The sequence below is a fragment of the Gigantopelta aegis genome, chromosome 1, assembly GCF_016097555.1.
Source record: "Gigantopelta aegis isolate Gae_Host chromosome 1, Gae_host_genome, whole genome shotgun sequence".
Taxonomy (NCBI): domain Eukaryota; kingdom Metazoa; phylum Mollusca; class Gastropoda; order Neomphalida; family Peltospiridae; genus Gigantopelta; species Gigantopelta aegis.
The window spans coordinates 11,737,847-11,746,534 of record NC_054699.1 but is presented as its reverse complement, the minus strand read 5'-3'; positions in this window follow the sequence as shown (position 1 = coordinate 11,746,534).

The window sequence follows — 8,688 nt, the reverse complement described above, 5'->3', positions numbered from 1 at the left end:
GTGTTGTTTCTACAGTGCAACCTAATATAATGTACACCTCAAAAAGCATATGTATTGCATATAGTTTTGTACAAATGCAATATATCATATTAAACAACGAAATGTTTTAAAATAAAACTCCTGAAGATATTTACTTTCAGTTGGGTGTGTGTACTCAGGTATATATGTAGAGACAACACAGATAGTCAGAGTACCTCTACCCCTTTAAAGAATTCCATTAAAACACATGCACTTGATTGACCCCTAGATTATGAAGACCTTAACAGGCACATCAAAGAAATATCAGTATTAAAAAAATACACTGTCTGAGGAAGGAAACACAAACATGACTGTACCTGTATGAAGTAACGACTTAATGTCCTGAACATTAGTGTTGGGAGGAAGTCCTGTATGCTGGGTGTGGGTGTCTTCAAGTTACCAGGTGTGGGAATTTAAAATCCATCGGCCATGCTGATTTTCATAATGAACCATCAAAACCATTGGCAGCCACCAATATTCCTGACTATATTTTATTTATAGCCTACTGTAGTTGGAGGTTTTAATAGTTGTGATATCTGGAATAATCATGCAGCTTTAACACATTTATTTTTGATTAATTACTGAAAAAAAACTATTTTTAAATGACAAAATTACCCGAACATCTATTTTCTTGCATTATTTTCTAATCCGGATGAATACAATATGTACATTAGATGTATTCCTACAATCTGTAATCCAGCAATTTATTTAGCTAGTAACATTAGGTAATACAGCTTTAACAATAAAATAAATTATCACCTTAACCCAAGGCAGATAATCAAATCTGAAAAAATTGGTTCTGAATCTAGTATAAACTCAAAATGCTTTTCATGAGAGCTAACTAAGTGATTATTAAGAAACAAAAATGATCTGGAGATCTAAGTATATGTTTAACCACCTTACTGTTATGTACAAGTAAGAACAGAAGGCCCAATAGTGACAACATATTTAATTATGTTTTTGGTAAAGTTTTTCTTCAAATTTACTTTAAATTTTGCATAAAACTACAAATTTGTCTAAAATATGACTTAGCACCCTATAAATATGTCAAAATGACAATAAAAAGTTTTCAGAATTTCATACATAAAAAATTAACAATGTTAATGGAAACTAAAGACATTAACCCACTATTGGCACATGCTATTTTTAATATAAAAATAAATTGCTATTAAAATCTTAGTTCAGGTTGCCTATATATAATACCATATTTAAGAGCAGTTGCATATGGCAAGTCAAATACCATGTAAAAAGAAATGATTGAAATCTTTACATTATGAATTATAGGCCAAAACCAACTTTTCTTCAGTGCTAACTTTGATTCAAACTCCATTCAGAGCCATGTACAGAGATTATTGTCACGGTCAAGGTCATTGTGAACTTGCATGATCGAGTGATGGCTAATTAATCAACCAGTATAGTTTAATTAAATAAAATGACAAAATCATAATATTTTTTATTATGCACTGAATATGTGCTATAGGGTGTATACTACCAAATCAAATCCCATAGACGACAATAGTAACATATACGGCTAAAACTCCTACCTGCAACGTATCAACCGACATAAACGCCACGGATATAAATACTACCACCCCTTACACTTAAAGTGAATCAGAAAAAAATGGGGGTCAAGCTGCTCGTTTCTGAGATAACGGGTAGCGTCTATGACTACCCTAGTTTCGCACAAAATTTGAGTACTTTTTTTTACAGGTACCCCATACATGTTTCAAGCACAAGGCTACCTGACACATTGGTACTAGATGAAATAAAATTGCACATTTATTTTACCCAGATGAAACTATTATTTTTTACAACCAACACACTCACATTTATAACCAATCACAGGATTTGTGGTGTTCACTTCTCTATCAAAAGTTCGGTGCACCTCGAACTTTGACCCAGCCGGAAGTTATTTGGTATAGTACTACCTTTACAATATGCACCGACCATGTACGATGTTTATAATTATTTTGACCATTAATAATAATATTACATCGTACATCTAATATAATAATTACTCATCCACCGTGTTATTACCATATTTTAAACGACAAAGTGCATGGTTTTTATTATTCGCGAAAGTTCGTCGAAGTGTTTTAAAAAAACACATATTGCTGCCGTTTAAGGCAGAGCAATGACGAGACGTTTAACATATTATTAATATATGTCATATGTACCATTGGATGTCAGTTTAAATCAATCACGTTACTAATGTAATTTGGCCATTGTGAGTTCATTTCTTCACGATACTCTGGGTAGTGGATAGTAGACTCCTTACACTACTTCTGCAAACTGTGGTCTTTCTAAATTTATATATTAAAAAAATAATAATAATAAAAACGACAAACAACCACCCAAAAAACCTCGAATGTATTCGGTTCTTTGGGAACTGAATAACGAATGTGTATCGCGGATAGCCTGTATTCGGTGCACCGACTACGTGAGTGAATCGTTTCAGTTCTAACGTCCACCAAATTGCCGCACAAATAATTACAAAGTGATAAAAGTACCTCGTTAAAAAATGTTTTAACACTTTCTCATGTCGAAGATTTACACTCATGAATAAATATACATATATGCATATTGTATCCACTTGGGCAACATTATAATTGCTACGCATTTGCATCTAATCCTGATGTCGTGCAGAAGTATATTTACTCATAAATAAATGTGTTCCATATGCAAATTCGTCATGCCAACCATTAGGAAACCTACACGCATAAGTATAACTATAGTCTAATTAACTTGCTATTATGGAGGTTACTTTGCAATTTTATCTGCCAATGAGAAAGCATATATTACACCCAGAGGGTAATCACATGTCAACAACAATGCATGGTGTGGTTACAACGACAACTTAGAGTTTTACCTATACCAAATATGTCTGTCTCTGTAAAACTTTGGTGAAAAACATAAAACTTGGCACATAGACACCTTGACCCATTACACACGTATTAAGATATGGACCCAAGTCGGCAGCACCCACTGTTTGCTCAGGGATGATCTACAAATGTCCATCCTTTTCAGTGTAGGCATTTCGTAATAACTTTCAACTACTTGCATTCAAATGTATGATTATCACTGATTGTTAATGCTACATCATTTCTAAATGTACTTTTGAATAGATGAGATGCATACAGGAGATATATCGGGGTGATACAAGGGTGAGAAATATTTTGGTGGGAATGAAACCATTAGTATGAGTATCTGACGATATATGTACTGTAATCGACTAAACCTGAGCACAGAAAGACCCTTACTATGTGCAAAGAAGGCGATTGACAGTGCAGATCAAAAGAAGAGAAACAAGAAAGATCAGAAATGGTTCAGAAGGTATTATGTATTATATAATATAGATTACAGATTAAAAAGCAACTTGTTATGATTAGGACATCCTGCATGGGTGGAACGGTTTCAATTGTCTTACACTTTTGGCACTAGGTCTACCTCACCTTCTTTGCTCGACCTAAACACAACCCACGACTCGTTTTATATTTTGAAAAGAAGCAAAAATAGTGTCACATCCTGTGAAGAAGGGCCAATTATTTCTCTTTACCCAGGACATCATGTATACCACAGAGTCTGCATTCTCGAACACCTTTGCTCACTTTTATTTTGAATTTTGTGTTGCTGCTCGTCATATATCTGTCCCACACCACATCAACTTGTTTAGAATGTTCTAACTATGTGGTGATACATGTAATATTAATGTACTGTTGTCATTCTGATGAAATATCAGGTTGCTGATATGAACACGATTCCATGAAAGTAGGCAGGTGTTTTACATTATCCAACCATAAAACAGGACCTTTTTGCATTCCTCACTACCAATTGTCGCCATGCTATTCTTAATGGTTTTGTCAACAGTCTGGTGCGCGCTGTTGACATGCACATGCTTGCCATCAGAATTAGCAAGTTATATCATGGGGGTGTGGTGTCACCTGGAAGAGGAATTTATATGGGTAGTATTTTTGTAGTATTTGTTTTCTGGCAACACACCACTATTGGCCTCGAGTTCAGCCAGACAGGTGGTCAGGGAGGCCCGACCTGATCAACCGGCTGGTCACGCCAAGCTCAAGGGCAATCAACTTTTCTTTTGTTATATTTGCCAAGAACAAACATTGATTGAATGACCACGTGCATTTCTTGCTCTTGGGGCGGTGGCTAGGGTCAATCAGGCGATTTACTTATTTTATTTGTATTGCCTGAATATATCAACCATGTATCCCTGGTACGAGTGTCTGCAGGTTATCTGCAGCATCATATTCCTGTGCTGGACTCCGTGGTGGGTGGGGGCATGGTTGATGAATGATACAAATTTGAATTATGGATGAAACCAAAATTGATACCATTGATGGAACCCTGAAAAGGGTCCATACCGAGGTTTCAGACTCTACGACGTCAGGCAAGGAGTTCATGTCTTTCATTAATGTTAAAACAATCTAAAACACTTTCTTCGCAAACGTGACCAAGGTTTCTCGTTATCCGGCCATCTGATGACGGGGTCTTACTCATGCTGTATCCATTTGCGATTCAGAAAGAACTTCAAGGCTTGACCAGAGAGCCAAATAGTGTAAAGACAATGTGGCATGAATCTTTGTTGTCCCTGCGTGTGCTGTAACCTCACCGTGGTGCAGGGGTGTAACATTCTCTTTGTGAATGGCCAATACAGCACAAAATTGAAGTTTTGAGTAAAATTCAGTATCCGTAAAATTCAGTGATATTTGTTTTTGCACAGTTCTTTACACTGTTTTTGTTTGTCTTGAATTTTTATATTGATTTTGATCATCACTTTATTTATTTGCATTACCATAGTTTGACACCCAGTAGCCGAAGTATATTTCGTGCTGGGGTGTCGTTAAGCATGCATTCATTCATTCATTCATTCATTCATTCATTCAGGATCTTTGTTGATAGAATATGCCCCTGCGAGCCATTCTAGACACCTTCTTAGATCTAAACTTCTTTGTAACATAGCTATTAATGTGACACCACATTCCTCTCTTAATTCATCCAACGGAGTGATAAGATCAGTAGATATAGAGGGATTTGCTGAGATTAGAGATTTGTGACAATCTCTCTCCTCAAGGTATTATTTCTGCCAAGAGGATAAAGATTTGTCAAAATAATGAACTAGTTTGGACGAGTACTTTGATCCTTACATTCAACACACTATTACCTGTCAGTCAGTCAAGGATGGTTATTTAAACATACCAGTTGTTCCATTTATTCCAAACCCCTTGCAGTATTTTAAATGCCAAAAGTTTGGACACTGACAAAATTCATGTCGTAGCAAATTGGCATGTAAATATGAGCATGACCGTAAGGCATATCAAAATGATATGGTTTGCTCCAATTGCAAGTGCCTGAGGTGGAAGTTTGAGAAACAGGTCCAAAAGGTAAAAGTTGAAAAGCATCTGTGTTTTACTGAAGCAAGACAGGTTGTGGAGACTGTGACGTCTGTTACAGCAGGTAAAACCTATCTTGAAAAAGCTCAGAGATAGGCAGCTAAAGCTACTCACAAGGTTCAAGTGCTGGGCAGCCAGGTCCTAATAAACCTTTGCCAGGAAAAGGCACTAAAGGTCAGAAGAATGATTGCTTTTCAGGATACTTAAAGAAAACTAAGCAACGCTTGGTCAGGATTGGCAATCCATTTGATCCTTTGGATATGGATGTGACTGAGATGGATCATTCACATCAAACTTATTGTACAACACAAAAATCACATCCAAAGGAAAAAAGTTACGATAACACCCGTACCACCTCGTAATGGCTAATTCAGCCTTACAATCGAACTTCCGTGGGCTTAGGCTCAATTTTGATGAATTAAGTCTTCTAATTGAACAAAATAATCCTCTTGCAGTGTGTCTTCAGGAAACTTTCCCGAAGGCCACTGATCATATTACAATGAGAGGATTTAGCCTTTATCATAAGTTTCAAGAAAATAAAAATAGAGCATCTGGGGGTGTTTCCATTCTTTTTAATGAAAACATTCCTCAGAGTTTAGTAACATTAACTACTAATTTACGAGCTGTGGCTGTGAAGGTTACAGCTCATAAAACTATTACTCTGTGTTCAGTTTACTAGCCACCTCGTAATCATTTTAATTTTAATCCTATGAATCAATCCTTATTGACCAGCTCCCTACTACCGTCATTGTTATGGGAGATATTAATGGTCACAACACTTTGTGGAGATGCGAGGATATTAATATTAGAGGAAAACAATTAGAAAATTTAATTCTCAAAAATTACTTACTTTTATTCAATGATAAAAGTCAAATGTATTTTCATTCTGCCAAGTGGTTCTTTCACTTCTATAGATTTAACCCTTGGTAATAATTCACTGTTTTCTTGATTTCTTCTTGAAAGTTGGTTCAGACCCTTGTGGTAGTGACCACTTTCCCATTATTTTGGAGAATGATGGATCTTCATCGTTTGACAGGGTTCAAAGGTGGAAGTTGGCGAAGCCAAATTGGGGTCAGCTTCAGCATCTATGCAGTGCTCGACTGCGACAATTTGGCATTACTGATGCTGATGATCCCATGTCTTTGTTCACTTACATCTTGAAGGACATTGCAGATGAAACTATTCCTAAGACTGCGGCAGTACCAAAGCGTCCCAATATACCATGCTTTACTGACACATGCAAGAATACACTTAAAGAGCAAAACAGGTTCCTTGAGAGGTTCAAACGTGAACCTAGTAGGAATAACCTTATCGTATTGCTAAGATTCGCAGAGAGATAAGACAAATCATCTTGGAGAACGTTTTCTCTGAGTTGAATTCACAAACATCGGTAACATCTGTCTGGAATAGGATCCGTAAAATCAAAGGTAAAGACACCAGTAATACAGTTCATAATTTTCCTGTCAATGATACGGATGTCAGGTCTCATCGTGACATTGTCAATGCATTGGCAGACAACGTTTCTCATAATTCAACTTCTGCTTTCAGTGCAGATGCTTTTACATCTGTTAGAACTAAATCTTAAAAGCAGTCCATTAACGTTTCATCTGGAAATGTTGAAGTATACAACAGGCATTTCTATATGGAGGAATTGCAGGATGGTCTTCGTAGACCCCATGATACTTCAGTAGGACCAGGTGAAATAGATTATCAATTATCAAAGCATTTACCTGAATCATATTTAATGATTCTTTTGAATATTTTCAATGATATCTGAATTTCTGATTGGGGATTCCTAAGCCTGGTAAGGATCCAACAAATCCAACTAGATATCGCCCTATCACTTTGACAAGTTGCATTTGTAAAACCATGGTACGAATGATCAATTGTAGATTCTCACCAATTGCTTACAAACGTGTAATGTGGGTTCAGAACTAGACCCAGAATGGTTGATCATCTTGTTAGATTTGAAACGTTTTGCATGGAACCTTTCATCCATAATCAGCACTTGTTTTCTGTGTTTTTTGATTTGGAGAAAGCTTACGATACCACGCGGAAGTATGTGATTTTAAATGTGATGGAATCATTTCGATGCCATCCCGAATTTTACTCTAAATTTTAATTTGATCGATCTGTGGTATTTGTATTTTTACACAGTTCTTTGCACTGTGTTTTCTAATTGTTGTATCACTTCATGTTTTGAATTACCATAGTTTTATACCCAATAGCCGATGTAGGTTTTGTGCTGGGGTGTCGATAAATATTCATTAATCCACCCATTCATTCATTTACTGGGTTACCTCAATTGATTTTACATCTTACTTTTTCATTCGTGCACAGATGTTTAATAGCCATTTTCTCCATGCCCAGTTAAGTTATAGCCACGGTTATTGTACCTACACGGATACCTACATGCAATAGAGTTCCAATGAGTACAAACACTTGACCCAGAATGCACAGCCTTCAAAACCAATAGTTGTTTCCACATTAAACATATCATTCAATACATAATGTTACTCGCCATGCCCCCATCCCCACCCCATCCTCCACCCACGACAACTAAAAACTACAGAAAAACAACATCCACAAGGGAATTAAATGTTTCACTTTTCAAATGCAGTCTGTTCAAATATTATTAATAAAAATGTTTTTATAATAATTGGGGGGTGAGATTTAGCTCAGTTGGTTGAGTGCTCGCTTGAGATACCTGCGTCGCAGAATCGAACAACCTCGGTGTTTGCATTCAACTGGTTGTTTCTTTTCTCTTTCCAACCAGTGCACCACAACTGGTCTCAAGGTCATGGTATGTTCTTTCCTGTCTGTGGGGAAAGTGCATATCCCTTGCTCCATTAGGAAAACATGTTGCGGGAATCCTATGATGACTAGATATCAGAATTACCAAATCCAATCCAATAGCCAATGATCTCGTTCAACTATTAACCTAAACACTTACAAAAACAGGAACAAAAGATCCCTCCCCCAATCCTCAAAACATACAAACAAAGAAATAACGAACATTACCACAACGAAATAATTAAAACACTTTAAAAAAACCCCAGCTGAACCTTCTTCCACCACCAACCTAGAAACAAATATTCCCAACAAAAAACAAACACACAAACGCAATACAACAAAACCAACAACAACCCCCCCCCCCCCCCCCTCCCCACTACCACCACCAACAGCAAAAAAAAACTACAAAAAAACAAAGCAAAACAAAACACAATACTATATGACATATATCTGGTAGTAGTTTTTAAAA